Source organism: Gymnogyps californianus, unplaced genomic scaffold (assembly GCF_018139145.2).
Source record: "Gymnogyps californianus isolate 813 unplaced genomic scaffold, ASM1813914v2 HiC_scaffold_42, whole genome shotgun sequence".
Lineage (NCBI taxonomy): Eukaryota > Metazoa > Chordata > Aves > Accipitriformes > Cathartidae > Gymnogyps > Gymnogyps californianus.
Window position 1 is genome coordinate 395,191 of NW_026114312.1, and position 14,557 is coordinate 409,747.

The following is a 14,557-nucleotide window of genomic DNA, read 5'->3' on the forward strand; positions in this document are numbered from 1 at the left end:
ATCAAAATCAGAGTAGGATAATGAGAAATAAGAACAAATCTGAAAAACACCTTCCCCCCACCCCTCTCTTTTTTTTTTTCTGGGTTCATCTTCACTCCTGACTTCTCCACCTCCTCCCCCCGAGCAGTGCAGGGGGACAGGGAGCAGGGGTTGCAGTCAGTTCATCACATGTCTCTGCCGCTCCTTCCTCCTCACGCTCTTCTTCTGCTCCAGCGTGGGGCCCCTCCCATGGGGCCACAGGTCCTGCCAGCAAACCTGCTCCAGCATGGGCTCCTCTCCACAGGGCCACAGGTGCTGCTGGCAGCCTGTTCCAGCATGGGCTCCTCTCCACTGGGCCACAGCTGCTGACAGGAGCCTGCTCCAGCATGGGCTCTCCCTGGAGTCACAGCTTTCTTCAGGCACATCCACCTGCTCCAGTGTGGGGTCCTCCACGGGCCGCGGGTGGATGTCTGCTCCACCACGGACCTCCATGGGCTGCAGGGGAACAACCTGCCTCGCCATGGTCTTCACCACAGGCTGCAGGGGAATCTCTGCTCTGGTGCCTGGAGCACCGCCTCCCTCTCCTTCTTCACTGACCTGGGTGAACAGCAGGGCTGTTTCACACTCGCATTTTCTCTATTACAGCTTCTGCGCAGCATTTTTCAGCCCTTCTTAAATATGTCATCACAGAGGCGCTACCAGCGTTGCTGATGGGCTCAGCTTTGACCAGCCACAGATCCGTCTTGGAGCTGGCTGTGCCCAACATGGGGGCAACTCCTGGTGTCTTCTCACAGAAGCCACCCCTGCAGCCCCTGCCCGCCTCCACCCCAGCTAACAAAACCTTGCTGCGTAAAGCCGACACAGCAGCGATCGGCTACAGGGCAGAGCGAGAGGCAGAGGGGAAAAAAAAACCATAGCGATGGGCTACAGGCCAGAGAAGAGGAAGGCACAGGGAACCAGACTGAGAGAGACGGAGAAAAACAAAGAAGAGTGATGGCCCACAGGGCAGAGAGGGAGGAATTAAAAAGGGGGACAGTGAGGTGGACAGAGAGAGACTGAGGTTTCTGTTTGTGGTTTTTTTTTTTTTTAATCGATGAGCTAAAGGGGAGAGACAGAGGAATTAAAGAATAGGGACAGGGAGCCAGACAGAGAGAGAACAATAAAGACAAAAATGGGCTATGGGACAGAGAGGGAAGACATTAAAACATTGGGACAGGGACCTGGAACAAGAGAATATAAGCAAGAAAAAGCATATCTAGAATACAGGGCAGAGAGAGAGGAATTTAGAAATAGGGACATGGAGCCAGACAGAGAGAATTGGGGGGCGGGAATTGTGAAGGGCTAAAGGGCAGATGGGGGAGGAATTAAAAAGAATTGGGATAGGAAGACAGACAGATAGATGGAGAAAGACAAAAATAGCGATGGGCTGCAGGACAGAGACAGAGGATGAAAAAAAGAGGGACAGGGAACACGACAGAAGCACATAGAGAGAAAAAGAACGTGGAGAGATAGAACGACAGAGAAAGAGGAGGACTCGGGAGAATGAGAGAGGGAGAGGTACAGGGAAGTGAAAAAAATGACAGCAGTGAGAGAAATAGAAGGGAGGGGACCGGGATGCAGAAGGGCGACACAGCCCCAAGGGTCCAGGACTCACCGCAGCTCCCGCTGTCAGAGGTGCTGGGAGAACTTGACAGTGTGGACGCGTCTTTCTCTGTCTCCCTTTCTCTCCCCCTCCTTTCCTCCTCTGTAGCTCCAGTCACTTGACTGTCATCCACCTCGAAGAATAGATTGCTGTCTTACAGCTCTTACAGTATGAGGCTTCCCAGATACGTAGCCTCACAACACGCACACACTGCATGGCCGTAGTGTGCTTTTGGTTACACATACAGACCCTGCCGCGCACGTTGGTGATCGGATCTGCTGAGGACTACGCTGAGAGGGATCCTTCCTCACCCGGAGAGGCAGGCTGTCCCTGTCTGCATCGGGAGGCTGCTGCCGCTAGATCCCCTTTATTTTATTCTTCAGCCGCTTTACTTTTTTCTGGCCTCTCCAGCTTCAGCCCCGGCAGCTCCTGTCCACAGCCAGTAAGCGCTCCAACTGTCCCTTTTTGCCTATGCCACTCGGAGAACGAGGCAAAAGGCAACCCACCCAAACCTGAGCCAGATGCAGTCCACAACATCCCCAGAGAGGAACCCACAACTGAGGCCTCAGTGCTGCCTCTGGGAGAGGGAAAGAGCAAGCAACTGTTATCCACAGGGATGACTGGGGCTCCCCTCAGGCAGGAACCCCTTCTTCTGCAGGAGCTTCTGGAGACGCCGCTCTTTCCCCAAACTGATGCTAATAGCACCTGCATTTATGGAGAATAAAGCATATTCAGGGGGCGGCTTGCTGCCATGAGGACAGGGTTTGGGAGCAGTCCGTGGCTACGGGACAGGCTTCAGGGGAGGTGCTGGAGCTGGGGGCAGCTGCATGGGGTGAGCAGGGCTGGAGGAGTTTTGTTGAGTTGGGGAGGCACCCAGCGCCTTTTCCAGGGGGTGGGAAGGCCTCCAGGTACCCAGAGAGGTGGGGGCATCCATCTCCTGCCCCTCTTCCTGCTTCCTCTCCACCAGCTCTCAGAAAATCCCTGGGAGCCACCCTTCTGGGGCCCAACTCCAAGTGACCTACAGCCTGTTGCACCGGTGGGTTGGAAACATCCTTGCAGCTTGTTGGCACTCTCGGGCAGGCATGCCCCAGCAGCACCATCCCCTGGGGCTGCAGCCCTGTGATACAGAGGGGCCATCCCCATCAGCCTCACTGGCCCCCCCCGGGGCTCTTCCAGCCCCAGCTGACAGCTGCAGCCATGGCCCCTTACACCCACGAGGTAACCTGCTCCCCAGGACTCTGTGACAGCCACTCACCAAGTACAAAGGACTAAAAACACAGCCATGAGTGCAAATGAGACAGTGAGTGTTTATTCGTTAATGTCTGTAAGTCCCAGGAGTAAGTCTGCTAGCAGCGGATACAGAGAACAAAAATACAGCGATGGGGAGCAGGACAGAGGAACAGAAAGAGAAAAATAAAATGAGGGAGAAGGACTGAGGAGCAAAGAAAGAAACAGGTACAGGGAAAGGCCAGTGAGATGGAGAAATCAATAAAAAAGGGAAGCGGAGCCCTGCAAGGACATGGCAGAAAAAAAACAGCGTCAGGGAGCAGGACAGAGAGAAAGAGAGAGAAAATGATGAGCAGGGAGCAGAACAGACGGATCGAGAGCAAAATGGAATGAGAGGAATAAAGAAGTTGCGGAGGGAGAGAAAGAGACGGGGAACAAGCCAGAGGGATTGAGGGGGAAAAAAAGACACACAGAGATGAGGACAAAGAGATGGAGACAGATTAAACAGTGATGGACTGCAGGATGAGAAAAAAGGCCAGGGATCAGGACAGAGGGGAATAATGGGACAGCGACCTGGGCAGGGGGATATAGCAAGAAATGACGGGACAAGCAGTGGTATGGAGATACACAGACAAAAAGTTAGGGGGAGGATGGAGGACAGAGAGAATAAGAGAAAATGGACAGGGAATGGGGCAGAGATGGAGAAAGAAACACGAGAGACAGAGAGAGGAGGAGAGTGACGGGACCGAGGCAGAGAGAGGGAGAAAGAAAAAAAAGATAGTGATGGGTAGCAGGCCAGAGGGACGAGGAAAGACAGGAGGAAGGACAGAGGGATATAGAAAACAGGTGAGGGACAGGGAGCCAGAAAGCTGGATATTGTGAAAGAGAGAGGGACGGGGAGCAGGACACCGGGATAGAGAGACAATGAGAGCAACAGAGAGAATGACAGAGAGATGGACCATGAGAAAAAACAGAGATAGAGAGTGGGACAGACAGATGGAGCAATAAATAGGGACAGGGAGCAGGACAGAGCGGGGAGGGAGAGAGAGGGACAGGTAAGATAACAGATAATTAGAGAAAGAAAGGAAAGGGAACAGCACAGAGGGTCACAGCAAAAAAAGAGAGGGGTAGCAGAAAGAGAAAAATAACACGAGGGAGAAGGACTGAGGAGCAGAGAGAAAAAGGTACAGGGAAAAGGACAGAGACGGAGAAAACAAAGGAAGACCGGAGGCAGAATGAAAGGAAAGCTCGACGAGGACAGGGAGCAGGACAAAGGGGTGGAAAAGGAAAAAACAGTGATGGTAGCAGGATAGAGGAAGAGAGAGAGAAAAAGAGCAAGAAGAGCAAGAGAAGGAGAATGACAGAAGGATGTAGAGAGAAAGACTGGGACACGTAAAAGGGGGGGTTGGGGACACATCAGAAGGGTAAAAAGGAAAAAAGACGGATGGGGAACAAGAGTGTGATAGAGACAGAGGGAGAGAGGGAGTGGGTGGCAAAGGATACAGAAAAGCAGAGGTACAGGGAAGAGGAAAGAATGACAGAGAGAGAAAGGGGAGGGTGGGGAGCAGGAGAGAGAGATGGAGAAAGAAAAAACAGGGACAAGGACAGGGACAGAGGGGTAGAGAGGCAAAGAGAGGAACAGGGAGCAGGACACTGTGATATAAACAGAGAGGGACAAGGAGCGGGACACAAGATTGCAGAGAGAGAGGTACAGGGAAGTGACAGAGAGAAAAAGAGCGGGGCAGGGAGCAGGTCAGAGAGCTGGAGAAAGAAAAAATACTGCTGGGGAGAAGGACAGGAGGATAGAGCCGAAAGAGATGAATGGGAAGCAGGGCAGTGGGATGCAGACAGCAAAAATAATGACAGGCAACGGGACAGAGGGATCGACAGAGAAGTAAGGGACAGGGAGCAGGACAGAGGAACGGAAGGAAAAAAATACTGATGAGCAACGGGACAAAGGGATGCAGAGAAAAAGAAGGAGGGAAGAGGAAGGAGGAAGAGAGAGAGAAAGATGGGGCTAGAGCACGGGACTTGGAGAGACAAAAAGCAGGACAAGGAACAGGACAGAGGGACTGTGGGTGGGGCAGGAGAACCAGATGCAGATTAAGACAAAGAGATGGAGAAGGAAACAAAAACTATGATGGGCTGCTGGACAGAGATGGAGCAAGAAAAAGTAGGGCCAGAGTAGGGAAGAGAGACGAAAAGAGGGACAGCTGGCTGGACAGGGGGATATAACTAGAAACAATGAGACAGGCAGCGGGACAGAGGAATAAAGGCAGAATAACCAGGGAGAGGAAGCAGGATAGATGGACAGTGGGAGGAAAAAGGGGGCAGAGAGCAGGACTGAGAGATGGAGAAAGAAGCGTTAGGGGCAGTGGGATAGAGAGTGCAAAATACAGGTTAGAGGAAGGACAGAGGGACAGAGAGAGAACGAGAGGGACAGAACCCAGACGGAGAGCAGGAGAAAGAAAAACCAGTGACAAGCGGCAGGCCAGAGGCAGGGGGTAGGGGGGAGGAAGGACAGGAGGAAGGAAGGAGGGATACAGAAAGCAAGCGGAGGAAAAACAGGGAGGAAGAAAATGGGATACAGCAAAAAAGAGAGTTACGGGGAGCAGGACACCGGGAGAGAGAGCACGCAAGAGCAACAGGGAGAATGACAGGGAGATGGAGCCAGAAAAAAAAACAGGGACTGAAAGCGGGACAGAGAAATGGAAAAGGAAAATTAGGGATGGGTAGAGAGACAGGTGCAGCTCAGGACAAAGAGATGGCAAAGGAAAAAACAGCGATGGGCTGCAGGACAGAGACGAAGGATGACAAGAAGGAAGGAGAGAGAACAGGACAAAAACGCAGGGAGAAAAAGAAAAGGGAGCGGTAGAACAAGAGAGAGAAAGCGAGAGAGGAAGAGGGAGCAGGACAGAAGAATAGAGGAAAAGAGGAGAGGTACAGGGAAGCAAAGAAAATCACAGCAGCGTGGGAAAGAGAGGGGGCCAGGGGAGGGACCGGGGACACAGAGGAGGGGGTCAGGGCCCCAAGGGCCCAGGACTCACCGCAGCTCTCGCTCTCAGCGCTGCCAGAAGAATTTGTCAGTTCAGACACTTCTTTCTCCTCCTCTCCTCCCTTCCTCTTCTGTAACTCTGGTCGCTTGGCTGTCCTGCACCTAAGAGAATACGTGGGTGTCTCACAGCTCTTACGAGATGAAACTTCCTAGACACGCAGCCTCGCTCGGTCACGCACTCCGTGGCTGTGATGGACTGCAGGATGAGAAAAAAGGCCAGGGATCAGGACAGAGGGGAATAATGGGACAGCGAGCTGGGCAGGGGGATATAGCGAGAAACGATGAGACAGGCAGTGGTATGCAGATATACAAGCAAAAAGGGAGACGATGGAGGACAGAAAGGATAAGAGAAAATGGACAGGGAGCGGGGCAGAAACGGAGAAACATCCAGAGACGGCAGATGCAGGCAGCACCCACAGGTCCGGTGGCACAGTAGCTTGGGGGGGGGGGCACCCACGGACACAGTGAGGGGACGGACATGCATGGGTTCACCTACACCAGGGGTCCACCTGGGATAATCCACAACAGATAACTCACCTGGGATGATCTGCAACAGATAATCCAGAATATCTATTGAGACACATTATCTCTTTAGACTGACGTATTTTCTCTATTTACACTGACCTATTTCCGTTAATCATATAGAATATCTGTTTAGACTATTTATCTTTCGAGCTATTAGGTATTTTGACACTTAAGCATCTTTTTAGACATCTCCACTTAGACTTAGTAAGGGTTACATAGTGTAGTGGAGATAGCTCTGCCTAGTCAGACTTTTTTCTGTTTTAAATTCCTTCATGTAAGAATACAAAAAAAGATATATTTTATAAGTCCTTTATTTTTTAATTTATATATACACGAGCTATTTTTCTATTTTAAAAGCCTACATATATATCCCTAGTTAAAATTTTTTTATACTCTATAATCCTTTATATGATATAGTAGATACAGGTTTTTATTTTGAAATCCTTTAAATATCTATAAAACAATACTATTTTTCAATATATATAAAAATGAGATCTTTTTCTCTATTTCAAACACCTCACACGCATATTTACAGTTTTTCCTATTTTTTAAACCCCCCATCCATGAATCTTCAGGCAGTTTTGGGCTGTGACCCCCCCCGTCCACCACTCACCTGCCCCTCTGCCAAGGCAACACCTCCCCCGGTGACACTGGTGCCCCAAATGACACCCTCACCTCCCAGGCCCCCCCAGGCCTCCCCTTTTCATTCCCCCCCAAAAGGCACAAGGTTTTCCCCTCCGTTCCCCCCGCTGGGAGGGGCTCCGCAGGGCAACAAACGTCCCGGGTCCCTCTTGGCCGCGAACTCTCCCCCCCCAGACAGCCCTCGCTGCCCCACGTGGGGGGCGCCCGGTGCAAAGAGAGCCAGGAGCCTCCAGACACAGGGCGGGAGCCACCCACGGACAGGGCGGGCGGGGGGGGCGGGAGCCAGCCACGGACACGGGGGCCGGGGGGGGGGGGCGGGCGGGGCGGGAGCTAGCCACGGACACGGGGGCCGGGGGGGGGCGGGAGCCATCCACGGACACGGGGGCCGGGGGGCGAGAGCCACCCACGGACACGGGGGCCGGGGGGGGGGGGGGGGGGCGAGAGCACCCACGGACACGGGGGCCGGGGGGGGGGGGGGCGGGAGCCACCCACGGACACGGGGGCCGGGGGGGGGGGGGGGGGCGGGAGCCACCCACGGACACGGGGGCCGGGGGGGGGGGGGGGTGGGAGCTACCCACGGACACGGGGGCCGGGGGGGGGGGTGGGAGCTACCCACGGACACGGGGGCCGGGGGGGGGTGTGGGAGCTACCCACGGACACGGGGGCCGGGGGGGGGGGGGGGGGGGCGGGAGCCACCCACGTACACAGAGGCCGGGGACCGGGTGGGGGGGGCGGCAACCACCCTCGGACACAAGGGGTGGGGACCGGCGGGGGCGGGGGCCGGGAGCCACCCACGGACACGGGGCCGGGGGGGGGCCCGGGAGCCACCCACGGACGCGGGGGCCGGGGTGAATGGGAGACATGCATGGATGGGGAGACAGGCATGGGGATCACCTACACCAGGGATAATCCATAGCAGGTAACTCACCTAGGATAACCTGCAACACATCATCTAGAAGAGTGTAGAGTATCTTTTAGTCAGACAGATACCTGTGCAAATATGTATTTCAACATATTATATAGCATATGTATTTAGACATATACATATTATCTCTATTTACACCTATATCTATTTCCACTTACTATACAGAATATGGGTTTAGACTCTATGTCTTTTGACCGATTAGGTATCTTGACACCTAGGCATCTTTTTAGACATCTCCACTTAGACTTACTAAGTGTTACATAGTGTAGTGTAGCTAGATCTACCTACTCAGACTTTTTTCTATTTTAAATTCCTTCATATAGAAAATGTGAAAATTTTTTGGCATTTTAAAGTCCTTTATTTTTTAATTTATATATACATGAGTTACTTTTGGTTTTTAAAACTCTACATATAGCTCTATGTAGAATTTTTTTAATATTCTAAAGTCCTTTAATATAGTATAGGTTTGTATTTTGAAATCCTTTTCTATATATAAAAGAATATTATTTTTCAACATACCTATAAAAATGAGATCTTTGTCTCAATTCAACACCTCACACCCATATTTACAGTTTTTAGTATTTTTTAAACCCCCATCCATGAATTTTCACGCGTTTTGGGGCTGTGACCCCCCCATCCACCACTCACCTGCCCCTCTGCCAAGGCAACGCCTCCCCCAGTGACACTGGTGCCCCAAATGACATCTTCACCTCCCCAGACCCCCCCCATTCCTCCCCTTTTTATTCACCCCCCCAAAAAGGCACAAAATGAGGGAAACAGCCCCAACCGGCAGCTCCTTACTTTAATAATGCTATTTACATATGTACACGCCTCCCCCCCCCCCCCAAAGGGGGGCTCTGCTAGGAAAATAAAGGGGGAGTGCTCCCCCAAACAGTTGCAGCTCCCCCAGCCCCTGTCCTGCAGGCTGGCAACTGCCCCACGGGGGGAAGACGGGCCGAGGGGGAGTGTGCAGAGGATGGATCCCACATCCCTTGCTCAGGCTCTGCTCTGGGATGTTTCCCCTCCCTTCCCCCGCTGGGAGGGGCTCCCCAGGGCAACAAACGTCCCCGCTCCCTCTCGGCCCCGGACTCTCCCCCCCAAGACAGCCCTTGCTGCGCACCTGCGGGGCAACTGCTGCAGACAGAGCCCGGAGCCTCCAGGCACAGGGCCAGCCATGCAGGGACACGGGCGGGGGGGGGGCGGGAGCCGCCCACGGACACGGGGGCGGGGGGGGGGGCGGGAGCCACCCACGGACACGGGGCCGGGGGGGGGGGGGGGGCGGGAGCCACCCACGGACACGGGGGCCGGGGGGGGGGGGGGGGGGAGCCACCCACGGACACGGGGGCCGGGGGGGGGGGGGGGGGGGCGGGAGCCACCCACGGACACGGGGGCCGGGCGGGGGGGGGGGGGGCGGGAGCCACCCACGGACACGGGGGCCGGGGGGGGGGGGGCGGGAGCCACCCACGGACACGGGGGCGGGGGGGGGGCGGGAGCCACCCACGGACACGGGGGCGGGGGGGGGGGGGGGCGGGAGCCACCCACGGACACGGGGGCCGGGGGGGGGGGGGGGGGGCGGAGCCACCCACGGACACGGGGGCCGGGGGGGGGCGAGAGCCACCCACGGACACGGGGGCCGGGGGGGGGGGCGGGAGCCACCCACGGACACGGGGGCCGGGGGGAGGGGGGGGGGGGCGAGAGCCACCCACGGACACGGGGGCCGGGGGGGGGGGGGGCGGGAGCCACCCACGGACACGGGGCCGGGGGGGGGGGGCGGGAGCCACCCACGGACACGGGGGCCGGGCGGGGGGGGGGGGGCGGAGCCACCCACGGACACGGGGGCCGGGCGGGGGGGGGCGGGGGGCGAGAGCCACCCACGGACACGGGGGCCGGGCGGGGGGGGGCGGGGGGCGAGAGCCACCCACGGACACGGGGCCGGGCGGGGGGGGGGCGGGGGGCGAGAGCCACCCACGGACACGGGGGCCGGGGGGGGGGGGCGGGGGGCGAGAGCCACCCACGGACACGGGGCCGGGGGGGGGAGGCGGGGGCGAGAGCCACCCACGGACACGGGGGCCGGGGGGAGGGGGCGGGGGGCGAGAGCCACCCACGGACACGGGGGCCGGGGGGAGGGGGGGGGGGCGAGAGCCACCCACGGACACGGTGGCCGGGGGGGAGGGGAGGGGAGGGGGGGGGCGGGCGCCACCCACGGACCCGGGGGCCCGGGGGACATGCTTTGGGGAGTGGTCCCCCCAAACAGTTGCAGCTCCCTCAGCCCCTCTCTTGTAGGCTGGCAACTGCTGCGCCGGGGAGGCGGGGCGGGGGCAGTGTGCCAGAGGACGGTGCCACATCCCTTGCTCAGGCTCTGCTCTGGGATGTTTCCCCCTCCGTTCCCACGCTGGGAGGGGCTCCCCAGGGCAACAAACGTCCCCGCTCCCTCTCGGCCCCGCACTCTCCCCCCCACACGGCCCTTGCTGCCGCACCTGCGGGGCAACTGCTGCAGAGAGAGCCCAGAGCCTCCAGACATAGGGCTGGCCCCTTACGGTGAGTATTCTTAGCCACGGGCAGGCAAAGCTGGGCTGGGGGGATCTGCTGAGCATCACAAGACACTTACACCACCGCATCTGAAAAACAAAAATCCCAAACTATAGTTCAGCATATTAAAATAACACGTCTTGCTTGCCTCCTCAACAAAATTGGAAGTGAAGCATAAAACTTTAAAGAGTGAAATAAAAAATAAAGAATAAATCTCAGTAATTCACTTTATACTAAAAAGTGTGCATATGTTTATATACATCCAATAAAGATACCTATACTATAAAAGTATTTGATTTTCCTTTTGCATTAGTTTAACTTGCATAGCTGTGAATTGATACCATTAAATTACCTGTCTCCAACATACACAGCTATAAGTTGACTAGGGTTTTTTTTTGTGTTACATAGTTAGGATGGACATCTGGCCAGCTGCACTGCCCAAGAGAGATGCTACCGAAATGCCAGGGAAATGCACCATTGAAAGCCAGACAGAAATAAAGTACTTCAGAGCACTCCGTCAAAAGATCAGGGAAAAAAAAACCCGTAACATTCAGTTGCCCGTCTTTTTCAAGATTTAGACAAAATACCTAACCGCTTAAGTACACCTAAATTACATGCTACAGCTGTTTGGCAGTTACAGTTTAAACAATGCAAGTCAATTTGCAAGTTATACAATTTAACTTTTTTTAAAGTTTCATTTCTTACAGAAAAACCAGTGAGCTAGAAGTAAAACCATATAGGGGATCTTCTGAAAAAGAAAAAAAAAATCCAGTCTCCAGTGCTGCAATACATAAGGCTATGAAAAAGGATTGGCAGATTTGCTAATGCTCTTGGCTGTACCGAAGCACGCTGAGGAACATGTTTTTATGATATCTCAACTGTTACAACTGAGAACCCAAAGACCAGCAATGCCATCGACTTTTGGAAGACTTGTTGTGCTTGGGTCTTTGGAAGGAAGTAAATTTTTTTTTTTTTTTTTTTTTTTTTTTTTTAGAGAGTGAAAAGTCTTGCTGCTGGTGACTTCTACTGACAATTACATCACCTCTGAAGAGCCACTCTGATGGGAAGTTCAATAAAATGCAACTTCTTTGAACGAGAAAGATTTCCGCTTTGGACAATTTCTTTCCAACTGAAGTCAAAATTACACACTGTAGGGCAGTGGTCTCCAGTCCCTCAACTTAGCTGTCAGACGGCAGGGGTCTGAATCCATCCTCAGCAAAAAACACATCAGTGAACCAGGATATTCCTGCAGTTGCCAGGTTCCTCTTCATCATCTGGAAAAATACCAGTGCCAGCAGTAAGCATGGCGCCGGTCGACACAGACCTCTTCCACAACGCCCTCCTCCTCAAAAGCAACGTGGCCTTCTGCTCACCTGCTCTGCAGGAATTCCAGCGTCGGACGCTGCGGCCGTCATCGCTCGTGGCACCTAAGATACCAAAAGACAAAAAGCTACCGTTGTGCTTGTGAGAAATCACCAGCCCCATGCTCCTCCTCTCTACCTCCCCAGCTCACCTCAAAGGCTCATCCAGTTCCAAAGGCTGCCTGTATGGCGCCTGCGAGACCAAAGAGAAACGCTTAACCAAGTTGCCATATAATACTTTGCTATTAGACACCGACCCGGCCAACAACCGCCTCACCTTCTCGGACCGCTCCTCAGCACGCAGCTTCGCCCCTCTGAGCCTCTTGCAGCATCTGAAAAAAACCAAAGCAAAAGATACATGCTGAGTATCCTGGTTTCGGCTGGGACAGAGTTAACTCTCTTAATAGCTGGTACAGTGTGTGTTTTGGATTTAGTGTGACAATACTGTTGATAACACCCTGATGTTTTAGTTGTTGCTAAGTAGCACTTATCTTAAGCCAAGGACTTTTCAGTTTCCCATGCTCTGCCAGCAAGCCGGTGTGCAAGAAGCTGGGAGGGAGCACAGCTGGGGCAGCTGACCTGAACTAGCCAAAGGGGTGTTCCATAGCATGGAACGTCACACCCAGTACATAAACAGGGGGGAGCTGGCCGGGAGGCGCGGATCGCGGCTCTGGCATCGGTCAGCGGGTGGTGAGCAATTGCATTGTGCATCACTGGGGTTTTTTTCCTTCCCCCCCCCTCCTTTTTTTGTTCTATTCCTTTTCATTATTATTATTATTGTTGTTAGTATTATATTTTACTTTAGTTATTAAGCTGTTCTTATCCCAACGCACGAGTTCTGCCTTCTTTCCCTCCCCATCCCACCAGGAGCAAGTGGGGGGGGACGACAGGGAGTGAGGGAGCGGCTGTGTGGTCCTTGGCTGCTGACTGGGGTTAAACCACGACACTGAGATATTGCCCAAAACCACGGCCTGTCCGCACCGATTCCCATCTCCCGCTCCTTTACCTCGGCCGCTCGCCCGCACTGCCTCTGCTGTTTACAGGTTGCCAAGTTGAGGCTCGGGTACCACCTGTAAAACACAAACAACAAGGCATGCTTCTAACTTCACCAACACTACAACACCTAAAAAATAACTGCTCCTTCACCCCACCAGACATGGCTCACCTTGCCCGAATCAGCTCTGGTGCCAATATCCCGCTTTGCACCTTCAAAATAAAAAAAAAGTAACCCAAAACCTAGAAGCTAGTCATAAGCCACTAGTCGCATCTTCCCTCCAACACCACTCACCGCCTCACCTTCTTACAGCGCTCCGCTCGCCTCTCCTCTGTTGCCCTTTGGCACACAGCTCGTCCCGCTGCATCTGCAAAAACAATATCGAACACGTCACCCGGATGCTGACCAACAGCTTAACAATTCCAGCGGTCTCGTTTCCATTTAGGAATACCATCTAGATTCCAACAACAGCCTGCCATTAAAAACACAAAAGTAGTTCGCATTATGCCGATAAGCGGAGGCACACAAGACCCTCGGTATAGCTACCGATGTGCTCGCCTAACACAAAAACAACCATGGGAACATCAAGACCTGAATAACATACGGTATAGCACACAGAAAACAAGCGACCCAAACTACCTCCTTACCTACAAAGCCCCTAAGGGAATTACAGTGGCAGTTGGCCAATGGAAAAAACCACGACGGCGTGACACGGTGACGCAAAGATCTAAAATGGACACCTTACGACTACAGAAACTGGTGCTAAAAACAATAGATAAACAAGAACAAGAGAACATAACTGCCATGACTGACGCTAGAGCAAACCTCAGTGGACACTTCAGGAAAAAGGCAAAACTGGAATAACAGAAAAAGCTTGCGTGCCCGAGACTGCGATAAAAGATGACCCCTGGCTGCAGACTGTTACGAGCACAAATAATACACATCCTCTTCTCCAAAACATTCCAGGGAAGACAATGACACAAACCTGCACTGGAAAGAAGTGCCTAGTCAGGGACTCTAAGTAACAAGGACTGTGACATCCGGATGAACGCACAAATTAAGTCAGGGAATGAAGTAAGTAAAAGGCACAGAGAAGCAGAGACCTCAGAGTTCTGGGGGTATATTTTTATGTACCTAATGCTTTACAAGACGAGACTCATCTGACATTCAGCCCTGCATATTGAGATGCAGAGGCCTGGATGGTTTACACCGCATCTCCTGTGACCTTGTCGTACCTCCCGTCAGCTGCGGGGAAACTAAAACAGAACAGACCTCATCGACATCCAAATCCAACTGCAAAACCAATCTGAGAAAGGCTGACGAACCCTCCTTCCTTCCCAGCCATCCCCCAGTCTCAAAAACTTTACAAACCCCTTCTCACCTCCTGAACTGTCAGGGAAGGAACCCCACTGCTCCTGACAGCTCCTGCCCTGTATTTGCACCCCTGAACCCCCCGCATTGGCTGCTCCTCAGGAGCTGTTCTTGTGAGCCGCACCCTGCATTCTGCAGCCACCTCCTATCTTACACCTTCCCACAGACTCTGGGCTCTGCTACAGGCCCACAACATAAGTAAACTCCTGATGCTTAGAATCTACAAGGGGCCTGCCACAAGCTGCAAAGGTTCTAGGGACAACACGCTTCTCTGTGGGCGATTGGGAAAGGTGATGAGCCATCCCGT

General features: G+C 53.9%; 1 long non-coding RNA gene across 2 annotated transcripts in view; it reads right to left on the bottom strand.

Annotated features, from left to right (window-relative positions):
- Positions 1-13,561, bottom strand: part of LOC127028767 (uncharacterized) — a 39,361-nt gene extending 25,800 nt beyond the window's left edge. Inside the window, exons 1-8 of one of the 2 annotated variants that reach the window (XR_007768057.1) lie at positions 13,527-13,561; positions 13,182-13,246; positions 13,051-13,091; positions 12,892-12,955; positions 12,163-12,217; positions 12,038-12,078; positions 11,898-11,951; positions 11,520-11,798 (exon numbers count right to left, since the gene is read on the bottom strand). This is a non-coding gene — a long non-coding RNA (uncharacterized LOC127028767). Of the gene's footprint in view, positions 1-11,519; positions 11,799-11,897; positions 11,952-12,037; positions 12,079-12,162; positions 12,218-12,891; positions 12,956-13,050; positions 13,092-13,181; positions 13,247-13,526 lie in introns of those variants that run through there. The other variant, XR_007768058.1, reaches the window with a different exon arrangement.
- Between the last annotated feature and the right edge of the window lie 996 nt (positions 13,562-14,557).